Source organism: Bos taurus, chromosome 13, assembly GCF_002263795.3.
Source record: "Bos taurus isolate L1 Dominette 01449 registration number 42190680 breed Hereford chromosome 13, ARS-UCD2.0, whole genome shotgun sequence".
Lineage (NCBI taxonomy): Eukaryota > Metazoa > Chordata > Mammalia > Artiodactyla > Bovidae > Bos > Bos taurus.
The window spans coordinates 4326889-4342432 of record NC_037340.1 but is presented as its reverse complement, the minus strand read 5'-3'; positions in this window follow the sequence as shown (position 1 = coordinate 4342432).

Sequence of the window (15544 nt, the reverse complement as noted above, 5' to 3'; positions counted from 1 at the left end):
AAACCCACAGACAATGGTCACGGGATTGGCTGGTCCTGGAAAACTTCCCATAAGAAGACCATTCTGTGAAACCAGTGAAGCTGACCCAGTCTCGATAAGCTATCTCTGAAGGGTGTAATGTGTCCAATATTTTCTTATCATCTTCCCTGTGTGCTTTCAGGGAAATGCTGCTTTCTTCTTCCACATGCAATTTATTCTCTGCCTTTGTATTCTTTGCCTTTGTGGTTTCTTAAACACACTGGGGATGGAAAAACAAAATGAAAGGAAAGGAAAAACCTAAGTAACCATGCCTGTACTGCATAACCACAGTTGACATCCATGCAGAAGGAGGCCTGTCACTTGGAATTCAATAAATATGTCCAACCATCATGGCTCAATGTCACGTTCACCTTTTTCTCTCTTTTCATCAGATGTAGACATGAACAAATTAGAAATGGATGATGGCTCATCTTTTACTATAATGGTCATACTTCTCATAGCTAAAGTTCACCAAACACTTCAAGACTGTTCTAACTGCTCTGCACAATGAACTCCCGTAAACAACAAAGGTCCTTCTAGTCAAGGCTGTGGTTTTTCCAGTGGTCATGTATGGATGTGAGAGTTGGACTATGAAGAAAGCTGAGCACCGAAGAATTGATGCTTTTGAACTGTGGTGTTGGAGAAGACTCTTGAGAGTCCCTTGGACTGCAAGGAGATCCAACCAGTCCATTCTAAAGGAGATCAGTCCTGGGTGAACTTGGAAGGAATGATGCTAAAGCTGAAACTCCAGTACTTTGACCACCTCATGTGAAGAGTTGACTCATTGGAAAAGACTCTAATGCTGGGAGGGATTGGGGGCAGGAGGAAAAGGGGACGACAGAGGATGAGATGGCTGGATGGCATCACCGACTTGATGGATGTGAGTTTGAGTGAATTCTGGGAGTTGGTGATGGACAGGGAGGCCTGGCATGCTGCGATTCATGGGCTTGCAAAGAGTCGGACATGACTGAGCGACTGAACTGACTGATCTTATGAGGCAGGCACTACTTTTTAGAGAGGAGAAACTTTATCCTAGGACTCCATGTAGAAATCCTATGTCACACTGATCTTTCCTCTCTCATATAATCTAACTTTTGAAGGCAAACCTCCCTTTAAAAATTCTGTCTGATGTATAGTCAGTGTGTGCTTTAAAAAGAAATGATAGTGCTAAAAAGGCAATTTTTAATAAAAGCTAACTATGTGCCTTTTGTGGGGCTTCCCTGGTGGCTTAGTTGGTAAAGACTACACCTGCCAATGCAGGAGACACAAGAAACCTGGGTTTGATCCCTGGGTCAGGAAGATCCCCTGGAGGAGGAAATGGCCACCCGCTCCAGTGTTCTCGCCTGGGAAGAACAAGAACATGGACAGGCCACAGTCCACGGGGTCACAAATTGCTGGACGTGACTCAGTATGCAAGTGCCTTTTTTACACATAACTTTTCATCATGAAAGCAATGCCATCAGTACTGGCAGTTCAGTACTCAGTTCAGTACCTTTATCAGTTCAGTCGCTCAGTCGTGTTCAACTCTCTGTGACCCCAAGGACTGCAGCATGCCAGGCTTCCCTGTCCATCACCAACTCCCGGAGCTTACTCAAACACATGTCCATCGTGTTGGGGAAACTGGGGCTTGGAGAAATTACATGACTTGTCCAGTGTGAGATTCAGGCTGGCTCCTCATAGATGTGGGTCCAAAGCAAGAACATGAATGAAGCTGTCCATCTTCTCTATATAGCATCAAAGCCATCCATACTCACAAGAGGCTGAGCATGCAACATGCAGAGAGTTTAGGCCACCTGCCCCGGCTGCATCCACATGCTGCAGCCCTACCCACAGCGCCACTCCGCCAGCCTATAAGCACATACACCGGCAGTGCCATTTGCTCTCATGTGGATACACTGGGGGACAGGCAGCCCTCTGTAGGTCCAAGAAAGGACTTAAGAGAATTTGGCAAGAAATTCTGATCCAGGTTACGTGGAGCATGATCTCAAAGGGAGAGTGTGGGATCCAGGTGGGTACATCTCTCAGACCTGTGGACTTCTTGCCCCGTGAGGAGAAATGCAGTGGAAAAAAACCAAGGCCTAGCTTGTTGCAGCAGAGGGCTGACAGGAGGGAGAACGGGACCCACTCCACAGCTCTGAAATGTTTGAAATGCAGTGTTTGACTCCAGATCTCACACAGCCCTCACCCTTCAGCTCTACCCTTCTGCCAGAGCTTAACTTCCTCTGGTTTACGAATTTCTTCAGTTCAAAAATGAATTGCAGAGCCATCCCACTGTTTTTCATGCTTTAGATGGGAATAACAGTATGCCTTGGAAGATCACATAAGTAAACAAAGATGGCCTTTTAAAAGTTCTAAAGGATAGATGATCAATAGGCAATGCTTAGCAGAATTCTTTCCATACTTAGAATGCTTCTCTCAAGAGTTCAAGGCCCAGACAAATAATTAACAAGAATCTACACACCTGCCCACCTGTAGCAAAAAAAAAGAGAAGCAGAAGTTCAAGGTCTTTAAGGTAAATGATGAGGGTAGGAGTAGCTATTAAGTGCTAACACCTAGCATGGGGATTTGGAGCATACTAGCTGCTCAATGAGTATTTCATAAAGAAATAGATAAAATGAGGTAGCATGAATTTGTGAGTAGAGTTGAAGTATTTGACTTTTCTTTCTCTTGGACCAATTAGAACTTGTCTCTTCTTGATAAGATGGATTTGATATACCATATCAATGCCAATCTGGTTACTCTGTGTCCAACTAACAAACATTTCACAACTTTATGTCTTAAAAGAGGCTTCAGTTCTAATGAGGTGGATGAAACTGGAGCCTATTATACAGAGTGAAGTAAAGCCAGAAAGAAAAACACCAATACAGTATACTAACGCATATATATGGAATTTAGAAAGATGGTAACAATAACCTTGTATACGAGACAGCAAAAGAGACGCTGATGTATAAAAAAGTCTTTTGGACTCTGTGGGAGAGGGAGAGGGTGGGATGATTTGGGAGAATGGCATTGAAACATGTATAATATCATATATGAAACAAGTCGCCAGTCCAGGTTCGATGCACTATACTGGATGCTTGGGGCTGGTGCACTGGGATGACCCAGAGGGATGGTATGGGGAGGGAGGAGGGAGGAGGGTTCAGGATGGGGAACACATGTATACCTGTGGCGGATTCATGTTGATATATGGCAAAACCAATACAATATTGTAAAGTTAAAAAATAAAATAAATAAATAAATAAATAAAAATAAAAAAAGAAAACAACAAAAAAAGAGGTTTCAGTTTTGGGGTAAAGCTCCAGTACTCCTTGGATATTTCAGATGCAAATCTACCTTAAAACTTTTTCAGCTGTTTAAGGACTAGCTGCCTCCCATTAGGACTATGTGAGATACCATCACACGGCTTTTTCACCCTGTTTTTCTCCTGATCTTTCAATCAGTCACTAGATACAGATCCAGAGATTTGAACACCCACCTATCCACTTCCTCTCTAAAAGCCAGATTTGTAATATGATGAGTAAAAAGTGGATATGTGTTCTTAATTTCTATGAAAATCATGTTCAATCATGGTATGTGTATGTGTGTGTGAATGTGGAGAAAGAAACAGAAAGATAAGAGAGATAAGTGTATCAGTGAATGGAAATTAAATAAGTATCATTGATTTACCTCCAAAACTAAGTAGAAAAATAAAGTTTTTTGTGTGTGAGATACACACACACACACACACACACACACACACATATATATATAACACATACACACACGTGTGTATGAAAGTGCAAGTGTTAGTCACTCAGTCGTGTCCAACTCTTTTGCCTTCCTAGCCTGCAAGGCTATATATAGTCCATGGGTCACAAAGAATTGGACTTTCACTTTCATTTTGAACTTTCCTGATGGCTGGGCTTCCTTGACGGCTCAGATGGTAAAGAATCTGCCTGCAGTGGGGGAGACCCAGGTTTGATCCCTGGATTGGGAAGATCCCCTGGAGAAAGGACTGGCTACCTACGCCAGTATTCTTGCCTGGAGAATTTCGTGGACACTGGAGACTGGTGGGCTACAGGCCATGGAGTTGCAATGAGTCAAATATGACTGCATGACTAACACACACACATGGACTTTTACATATATATATATATAAAATCATTGAGAACTATATGGTTAAAGATATATAAATATATAAAATAATAAGTCAATTTAATTCCAAATATTCATATGTGAAAACCCCACTGATGTAAAAAGAAACACACAAACAACAACAACAAAAAATAAATTTCAATAATCTGTGCTATAACATAAAGAACAGACTTGCAGACACAGTGTGGGGAGGAGAGGGAGAGGGTGGGACAAATAGAGAGAGTAGTCCTGTCCAACTCTTTGTGATCCCATGGACTGTACAGTCCATGGAATTCTCCAGGCCAGAATACTAGAGTGGGTAGCCTCTCCCTTCTCCAGGGGATCTTCCCAACCCAGGGATAGAACCCAGGTCTCCCACATTGCAGGCAGATTCTCTACCAGCTGAGCCACAAGGGAAGCACATATACATTACCATGTGTAAAATAGATAGCTAACAAGAACATGCTGTAGAGCGCAAGGAGCTGAGCCTAGGGCTTGGTGATAACCTAGAGGGCTGGGATGGGGGGTGATGGGAGGGAGGTTCAAAATGGAGGGGTTACATGTGTACTTACAGCTGACTCACATTGTTGTAAAGCAGAAAACAACACAACACTGTAAAGCAATTATCCTCCAATTTAAACAAAATCTGTGCTATTTTTTTATACCTTGAAGCCAGAATACTTAAAAAATGTTCAGTAGAAATAGTTACATAGAAATTGGATAAAATGGAAAACACAAATAAAAGAATCCATGAAAATGACCCCCAAAATGACTACATTGAATAATATCAAATTTGCAAGTAAAAATGTAACAAACATACTGGAATTTGATCTGTAAATTTTAGAACTATAGTTCTTAACTCTTTTACCATCATAGGTCCCCTTGCACTTTCAATACATGGAAAGGACTATAAAGTGTAATCGTTTGCTATCAGAGATTTCATTGACTGCCAAGAAACTCAACTTTGGGTTTGATGTAAATTTCTCTCAATCTTCCTAGGTGATATTGAACAGCTCTGGGTTGTTCAAGCTAGAAACGCAGGGATTAATGTCCAACCCAAAAAAGCACCTCTCAGTGACCCGCAGGAGTGGCCGCCAGCACCCTTGCCCCTTGAGCAGGCAACTCTGAGACACGTGTTCTGAACTGTTTTCACTCCTTGCTTCTCCAGGTGGATGAATTTCCACAGTCATTTGCTAGATGACACACCATTTATTGCTTTTCTTCCCTCTTTTGTCTCACTTCTCCATGTCCTTACTGGTGTTTCTTAAAATCACTCCACTCCCAATAAAAAACTACTTTGATTTCCATTCTTGTCTCAGGACCAGCTTCTGGAGGACTGCAACCTATGCCTGATCCTGGGACTGAAATGTGTCCAGTCAGAGAGGGTTTCACCTTTTAATTCCTACAGGGTCACTAGAAAGAAAGCTTTTGGCCAAATGTGATACAAGTAGATGGAAGTGAAAGAAAAAAAAAAAAAGAGAAAGAACAAGTATTAGAGAAAAAGACAGAAGAAAGAGAAGGGTGAGAGGGTGGTAACCAAAGAAGAGGAGAAAGGAGAAAAATGAGGAGGAGAAAGAAGAGGAAGAAGAAGAGGAACAGGGAGGAAGGAAGAGAAGAAGAAAAAGGTTTGCAGGATTGTTCAATTCTATTTTCCAGGCTACAGCCCTCCAAAGACAAAACCTATAAGAGAAACCCTGGGGTACCTGGCATGTGTGTTCTTGAATAGAATAGGGTGGTGGTCTGTCTAAGGCACAAACTAACACTGGCCCATGAATCAGAACAGTCCTGGGTGAGTCAGCAGTGGAGATGCTACAGAGCGGAAGGCTTGGCGTCTGGTCTTGACTCCCCCAGTAAGATTCTGGATAAGTCTGTCCATGTCATTTAATCTTTCTAGGTCTCATTTTCTTTTTGTTGAAGTATATTAGGAAAAATAATGCATGCTTTGCTTACTTCAAAGGGAGGGGGTCTATGAGATAAAAACACAGAGAAGTAACTTCGAAGTATACAGACTTCCCTGTGGGAAGTGGTTATCACTCTGAGCTCCCAATGCAGGGGGTGTGAGTCTTATCCTTGGTTGCAGAGTTAAGATCCCATATGCTACACAGAGCAGCAAAACAAAAGTATAAAGCCCTGTCCAAGGGACAGCAGACTCTGTGTCCTCAAGGAAAGTGAAGCAGACCTGTTGGGAAGGACCAGATAGGGAACTAGAGAAGCTACTTCCTATCCACGCAGATGTAGTGATTATGACAATTAGACAATTGTCATTAGAACTTTCAATATCTTTAGGAATCCAAAAATCCTAATATTTATACAAAATCTGCTGACTACAGTGTGTTAACTAGTTCACATATTCGAAAAATATAATGAAGATGAACACTGGAAAGGTCAAACAATAATAATCACAGGCTGCATTCCTCCCTTAGTGATCAGGTGTGACCTCTGGTCTTTACAGATGAAAGCAATGAGAGATTTGGGCTACTGTAAGGCTGTCTTGGTCACAACCTACTGATTAAAATATTCTCCAAACTAGACCATGTACTCATGGAGTCAGCCAGCAGCCCCCTCATTTAGTTTGCTCAGAGACCAGAACATCCATGCTCTGGCAGGTTTTCCCCACAAAGGTCCATCTGGTGGTACCTTGTACAAACAAACAGGCCCTTCAAGGCTTGAAGTCCAAATAACTCTCTTTAGCAGCACTGTCCAACCAAAGTTTGCAGAGGCTATCAATACACCAGTCCCAGATAATCTATTTTAGGGTCATCAGTGTTGATTCCCAAAATGTGTGAATGATACAGCCTAACCCAAACAGAGCAGACCACTGTACCCCATGGAAAACAAACATCCTTTTCATGAATATTTAACTGAAACCCATTGCTTATCGGTATTTGGCACAACTGGGCCGGTCCTGTCTTCTGTGTTCTGAAACATGTTCTATGAAGAAGCTCAGAATACTTTCTATTCTGACTTTTTTTTTTTTGCCTTCATAGCCTGAAACTTACTATTAAGCAATTTTGAATTCAGGTGATTTTCCCCAGGTCTTCTTCCTTGAGAACTAAATTCAAAGCCGTCTTGCCTATGAGAACATTAAAGGTTTATCTGATTTATCTCACTGACAGGATTATTGTTGACAAAGGTGCTTAACAGGTATTCAGGAGAAAGTGAAGCTGCTGGCCTCGCTTCAATGTTGAAGCACAATGTTGATTTGGGAAAAGATCCTTGGGAGTTGAAATGCAGGTCCAAAGGTAGTGTGTTAAATAAAAGAAAAACAAGAAGAAAGAGGGCACCCAATCAGACCTATAAACTATATACCTTATGCATGCATTTGAGGAGCATTCAAAGGCTTCTCTAGCCCCAAACTGTTCATTTTCCAACCTAGCAAAAAGTGCCTGGAAAACTCATCTTTAATCATTTGCCCCAGTTGATTTATTAAAAACAAATGCATTAAATACACACACACACACACACACACACACACACACACACACACACACACAGTTAATATAGGTGGTGGTTGAAAGCTTGTGTCTCAGTTTGCATGAATGGTCCTGGACTCTGACTATTGCCCTGATGTACCACAGCACCCCTTGTCATTCTCAAGAATGTCCCACTTGGATGATAAAATAAGTCACCCAAGATCTCAGTATGACTACTCTTCTCCAGCTCTGAGACGTACACGAAACTCCCTCCCTGTAAGCTCTAATTCCTCATCTGTAAAATGAGAACAAGGGGAACGCCTCCTTCTCAAGGTTGCTCTGAAGGCCAAGTGTGATAATAAATCTTAGATGTTTAACCTGCTGCATAGTAAGCACTCAGTGCATTTTAGCTGTTATTGTTTAAAGATGTGTCATCTGGGAAGAAACTTGTCACATGAGATTGAACCATCATCACTACAAAATGCTTGATCCATCTCAGGATATTTTAGGGAACATACCATTGAGTCCCAGCAGGAACTCCAATGCAGCCCTCAAAGTACAACATAGGAATATTCAGGGATGGGTTTGAAACCTATGAAGGTGTCCCTCAAAAACTGTGCTGTCGGGAACTCAGGAGGTGGCAAGCCTGCCTCAGGTCCCATGGAATAGACGGCAGGGAGATGCTGCTCTCTCAGATGTACTCAGGTTTTTAAAAGAATCAAAGCTAGGGGTCTACTAGGCCCCTTTGCTTCTCTTCCCTCCCATTTCTTGCAGCTGTGAACACCAGCATTAGCCTGACTGGGATCAGCCATAGCCACACATAGGACTGTGAAGTCCTGGTCCTGCATCCCCGCCCAGCATTTCACCTTTTGGAAGACTTGCCCAGCTCCACACTTTCAAAGCAAAGCCCCTCATTTATCCTCCAGCAGTGGAGGACAAGGCCCAATTGTCATTTCAATGACAGCAATAACAAATTCATGAGGGCCCAGCCCTTGCCATCTGTCTCTGGAACATGTCCACCCTTTTATCCATCATGAAGAATACTGTTTCACCAACCATCTAAACAAATGAGAGCAAACCCATGGACTTTCTGCAAAAGACAGTTGATCAAATGAAGACTGGAACTGTCTGAATCCCCAGCACACGGCAGAGGTAAAATTTATCCCTTAGTATTTACATAATTCTGGAGAAGGAAATGGTGACCCACTCCAGTATTGTTGCCTGGAAAATCCCATTGACAGAGGAGCCTGGCGGGCTACAGGGGGTCACAAGAGTCGGACATGACTTAGCGACTAAACCACCACCGCCATTTGCATAATTCAGTGAAATTGCCCATTTAAAAACTGACAAGGGCAACTGAAACACAGCTTTGATTAGAAACCAAAAGGACAGATTTTTAAATGTTAAATTATCTATCAATAAATCTGTGAAAGGTAACAAACTATATTGTAAGGGCTTTGGTATTTGCTGGTGACTGTGCATTTGGTGTGGATGGATATGTAAATATAATAGCTAGCATTTATTAAAGACTTCCCACGTGCCCAGAATTATGCCACTTTGTTTCTTTTAATTCTCATAATTACTTTAGGTATTGTACCCATTTTAGAGGTGAGCATTTGAGGCTCAGGATGAGGAAGTGATTCTGAGTGATTCCTAGTTATGAAAGTGAAAACGTTAGTCACTTAGTCATTATGAAGCCCCAACTATAAACAACAAACCTGATCCAACTGACTCCAAAACCTATGGTCTAACCTCTACCCCACCACAGGCTCTTGCACACATACAAACACACACAGTGAGTTTCCGTTTCCTGTCCTGATGAGAACTGGCCTATAACAAATCACCCGCCCCTCAGAAGAGGCAACGGGAATCCTAGGGCACAGGGAGAAAAGGCAGCAGAGTATGGAGCTGAGGGAAAGCTGGAGGGAAGCAATCAAACAGATAATCCACCAGAGGATCAATGTCCTGGGCCAGCCCAGGATTAAACTGTGGGGCAGATTTAACGTGATTTAATCAAACTGATGTGGTCAAGTTAGCATGTTTATCCTAAAGACTGCTAACACTTACTGAATCCTTCATGTGTGCCAGAGACTATTCTAAGCATTTTTGCATGGAATTATTCATTTCATTCTCAATGTTGCCTCATGCCCATTTTGCAGATGAGGAAACTGAGGTACAGGGATGTTACAGACCTTGTCCAAGATCACACAAATTATAGATCACAGAGATTATATTAGAGCCCAGAAAATCTAGTTTAGGAACACAAACTTTTAACCCTTCTATACCACTGTGTTCCACACTTGCATGTCCTTGGGGAATATATATTTTGGGTTGAAATTTTATATGGGATTAAAAAAGAAAGCACTGCTCAGAATCCAACTTATGAGTGCTATTGGTAAATAAGCACTATTTTTCCCTTTAGGGACACAAAGAACCGTCTACAACATTGGGGAAGAATAAGCTTCATGGCTCATGTTAGCCAAATAGCTGTTTCCGAAATTATAAAAGCCATGTTGAGTACTGCCAATATTCACAGCAATGAATCATATTCCCAATCCATTTCTTTCCAGTTGACATCTGGAGCTCAAGTGAAGTTGATATGGGTGGTATCTCATTGTTACATATCGATATAGCACTTCTGTAAAACTGGGAACATTACCCAGGCATAATAACCCTCATAAATAATCTATCAGCTTGAAGACATTAAATGTAAAGAAAGGGTGACCTCTGACCTTCCATTCCCTTTAATGGTGCTTCATTAGTCTCACAAATGGAGGCAAATTCATAACAGGGGGAATCAATTCTGCCACTTGGAAATAATTAAGACATGTACATCAAACAACAGCCTTTTTTTATTCTTCTAATTAAGTGATCCATCCCAGAGGAGTGCTAAATTGGTCAGGGCAAATATAAATTACACTAAGCCTGAGTGTTTTAAGATCAATGTAGAAGTCTCAATGCTTTTGTACTTTTTGACACTTTACAGGCATTAAACTACTGTACTGGCTATGGCATCAAGAAACTAAAAACCTGGACTCAGTTGGCAAGAGGACACAAGTGGCCAAACTTTCTGCCTCTCTTACTGAAGAAGCAGTCCCTGTGATGAAGCTGACATCATGGGAAAACCCCTTATTGTTCCATCCACAGCTCAATGCTACTCTTGGACTTGAATATATCAAGAGATATAATATCTGGCTTGGGGATTAGTGGCTCCAACTTTGAAGGCTATTTCTTATACCTTTTGCTAGCTGTCTTACCCTTCTGAAATATTACCCTTGATGTGAAGGGTTTATCAAAAAGCCCATGAATGGGTTTTTGCCATTGTTATCCTCAGCCATCAGTACAATGGGACTTCTGGCCGCTTTGATGCCAAGACCTGGTTTGTCTAAAACCTTTGACTTCTAAATCAACTCAGAAATTACATGCACTAGGAACTAATCAAACTCATATTTCTCCCAGGAAACTGAAGCAGGGTTTAAAAGCAAACTAAATGTATTCAACATTTTTATGCAGCTTTGCTTACATGTAGAAAATTAATATTAAAAGATTCTTCAACAAATGACTGACACTTTCAAAACCCACCAAGCAAGAGTGTACAAGAGTATCTTGGATTCACAAAGAGAAATCAGAGAGAAGAACCCTGGATTTAGAGGCAAAGTACTCTATTCAAACCCTAGATTTATCACTTCCCCGAGGAGGGAGATGAGCTTTCAACCTCCCACACCCATCAGATATGGGGTATGGGCTGCATTGAGTGTTGTAACCAGGCAAGACTCTGACAATCAAGGTGCAAAAACCAAAGCCCACAGAGGTGGGGAACGAGCAGATAAAACCACAACAAGTGAGCCAAGGGACTCTGCTTAAGGCCCTGGTGAAGTCTTCTCCAACTGGTTTGCAAGATTTTGTAGTTCTACAGACAAACATGGAGAAGAGGGTGTCAGAGGATGAGATGGCTGCATGGCATCACTGATGCAATGGACATGAACTTGGGCAAACTTTGGGAGATGGTGAGGAATAGGGAGGCCTGGTGTGCTGTATTCATGGGGTCACAAAGGGTCAGACACAACTGGTTGACTGAACAACAACAACAGTAGACAAAGACTGAGGAATAAGATATCTGGTCCTTAAACCAAAGGAGACCCTATCAGATTTTTAGCATTTAATCTTAAAACATGACTGTGTAATAGATAAGGCTTCCCTGGTGGCTCAGACGGTAAAGAAACTGCCTGCAGTGCAGGAGACCCAGGTTCAATCCCCAGGTTGGGAAGATCCCAGGAGAAGGGCATGGCAACCCACTCCAGTATTCTTCCTGGAAATCTTCATGGACAGAGGAGCCTGGTGTAATAGATGGAACACCTGATGCTATAACCTTTAATGCCAAATAGGGGACCTTGGACCCAGGGGAGAAAAATGGCTTGTCCCTGACAAAACTAAATTAGCAAAAATAGTTGTCCATTATAAGACTATAACTAGGGGAGGGCTGAATTGTTTGCTCAAGGTTATGGGCACTGGGAGACACCGGTGGTTTTGATGCTCACTGTAGGCCCTGGAGAATGAGTATAATGTAAGTATATAGCAGAGGAAAGAACATTCTAGATAAGAGAAGACCAGAGGAAGGAAATACACAGATAACCACAAGCTGGTTATCCTCAAAATGTCACTGAAGGTAGGACATGTCATTGAATGATGTTATACAAAGAAAAAGAAACTGCTACCAATTAAACTATGACACAATGCTCCCTTTTCACTTGGCATCTATATTTTATGTTTATTTATAGATTATTTTATACCTACTTACACATAGAAGTGACAATATGAAGAATAACAAATTGAAGTTCAAACATGCAATGGCAATCTAACTACTTCTTACTGCCACGACTGACAATCTGAGATGCACCAAATTATGATTCACCCCAAATTTGTGTGTGTTAGAATCGACAATATGTGTTGTCAACAAACTGAGACCAACTCCTTAAAAAATTTGAAGGGCTTAAAGATTATTTAAGGGGAAAATTATTACAAAATGTGTTATATATTCAGTTCAGTTCAGTTGCTCAGTCCGTTCAGTAGTGTCCAACTCTTTTTGACCCCATGGACTGCAGCATGCCAGACTTCTCTGTTGTTCACCAAGTCCCAGAGCTTGCTTAAATTTATGTCCATTGAGTTGCTGATGCTATCCAACCATCTCATTCTCTGTTGTCCCCTTCTCCTCCTGCCTTCAATCTTTCCCAGAATTAGGGTCTTTTCAAATGAGTCAGCTCTTTGCATCAGTTGGCCAAAGTACTGGAGTTTCAGCTTCAACATCAGTCCTTCCAATGAATATTCAGCACTGATTTCCTTTAGGATGGACTGGTTGGATCTCTTTTCAGTTCAAGGGACTCTCAACAGTCTTCTCCAACACCACAGTTCAAAAGCATCAATTCTTGGGCACTCAGCTTTCTTTATGGTCCAACTCTCACATCCATACATGACTACTGGAAAAACCATAGCTTTGACTAGATGGACCTTTGTTGGCAAAGTAATGTCTCTGCTTTTGAATATGCTATCTAGGTTGGTCATAATTTTCCTTCCAAGGAGCAAGTGTCTTAATTTCATGGCTGCAGTCACCATCTGCAGGGATTTTGGAGCCCAAGAAAATAAAGTCTGTCACTGTTTCCACTGTTTCCCCATCTATTTCCCATAAAGTGATGGGACTGAATGCTATGATCTTTGTTTTCTGAATGTTGAATTTTAAGCCAACTTCTTCACTCTCCTTTCATTTTCATCAAGAAGCTCTTTAGTTCTTTGCTTTCTGCCATAAGGGTGGTGTCATCTGCATATCTGAGGTTATTGATATTTCTCCCGGCAAACTTGATTCCAGCTTGTGCTTCATCCAGCCCAGTATTTCTCATGATGTACTCTGAATATAAGTTAAATAAGTAGGGTGACAATATACAGCCTTGATGTACTCCTTTCCCAATTTGGAACCAGTCTGTTGTTCCATGTTCAGTTCTAACTGTTGCTTCCTGACCTGCATACACATTTCTCAAGAGGCAGGTCAGGCCATCTGGTATTCCCATCTCTTTAAGAATTTTCCACAGTTTGTTGTGGTCCACACAATTAAAAGTTTTGGCATAGTCAATAAAACAGAAGGAGATATTTTTCTGGAACTTTTGCTTTTTTGATGCTCCAACAGATGTTGGCAATTTGATCTCTGGTTCCTCTGCCTTCTAAATCCAGCTTGAACATCTGGAAGTTCATGGTTCACGTACTGTTGAAGCCTGGCTTGGAGAATTTTGAGCATTACTTTGCTAGCATGTGAGATGAGTGCAATTGTGCAGTAGTTGAGCATTCCTTGGCATTGCCTTTCTTTGGAATTGGAATGGAAACTGAGCTTTTCCAGTCCTGTGGCCACTGCTGAGTTTTCCAAATTTGCTGGCATATTGAGTGCAGCACTTTAATAGCATCATCTTTAGGATTTGAAATCACTCAACTGGAATTCTATCACCTCTACTAGCTTTGTTTGTAGTGATGCTTCCTAAGGCCCACTTGACTTCACATTCCAGAATATCTGTCTCTAGGTTGGTGATCACACCATCATGATTATCTGGGTGTTATATATTGGGTATATTGGGTTATCTATAAATCACTTGCAGTCATTTCTCATAGCACCAGTGGTTCATAGCCACATTTACTCAACTCTTACACTCAATAAATGCAGAACGATCATTGTTCTTATGAGGAAGACAAACCCCTCAAAGAGGAGATGTTGACACAAGTCTAGACTGCTTAGTATTTATGTACAAAGGCACTTATGATCATCTGTTCACACTTTTTCAACCTAGTTACAGACACAAAGAATAACTGTCATCGAATTTTCTGGTTGAAATGTCCCTGTTGAATCTCTAAGCCTAGTTTGGCTGAAGAAAGTCTGAGTCACAAAATAGAGTGAGTTTCTTCTTGACAGTAAAGAAGTACAAGAATAAAACATGGCCAGTTTAGTGTTGTTTCCTTAAATATATATCCATGTCTCTTTACCTTCAAATTCAGGACCATCCTACCTAATCCTGTGTTGGAATCAAATGATAATTGTTGATTTTTTAAAATGTTCAATTGGTATTCTGTTTGAAACTGAAACCATTGAATTCTAGAATAATTGACATCTAGCCTCTTTTTTCTCTCCTTTAAGAGACACTCAGCGTCCTGTCTCAGCCTTATATGCACAACTTTGATCCCTTTCATAGACTAAATTGAGAAGCTTCAATAGGTCTAAGTGTCTCATTTCAAGTCAAGTCTTTATAACCATATGAGGAAGGAGTTGTCATACTGTAATCCCAAATTCAAAAGCATTTCTGTCATTTTGAGATTAAATTAAAAACAAATTTAATTGGAGAAGGAAATGGCAACCCACTCCAGTGTTCTTGCCTGGAGAATCCCAGGGACGGGGGAGCCTCATGGGCTTCCATCTATGGGGTTGCACAAAATCAGACACGACTGAAGTGACTTAGCAGTAGCAGCAGCAGCAGTGCTTTTTAGGCACAGGTTCTACTTATACCTTCAGAAGATAGATTTTCTTAAAGTGAAAAAGCATAATAAATTATTATTTTCAAGTACTTTTCCATGTACAGCTCAAGTCTGTGGTACGGAGAGAGTACTCAGACAGTGTTGCTGTATGAGGGTGACCTTTAAGAAGAAGCATTGTGTATATCCAATTTCACAAACCAAGGTGGGAAAAGTTAATCTTAGCAGGAAGCCATGTCCTTTAGTTGTAGGCTTGGAATATTCCAAAATAGATACTGGTTGAATTGACTGATGGTGTAAGTATCAGTGGACCCTGGAAGGGAAAAGATGGCCTGCACAAACTGAAGAAAGGTTAAGGCGGGGCTGTTTACCACGGGCAGGTGAAGTGTAGGACACTAACAAGAAATGACAAGAAGGAGAGCCTGTTTGGGGCTCCTAAACCAGCATGAGCACAATTTAGAGGCAGTTGCTGGAATACTGAAGGATTTCTGTAGGAGAGA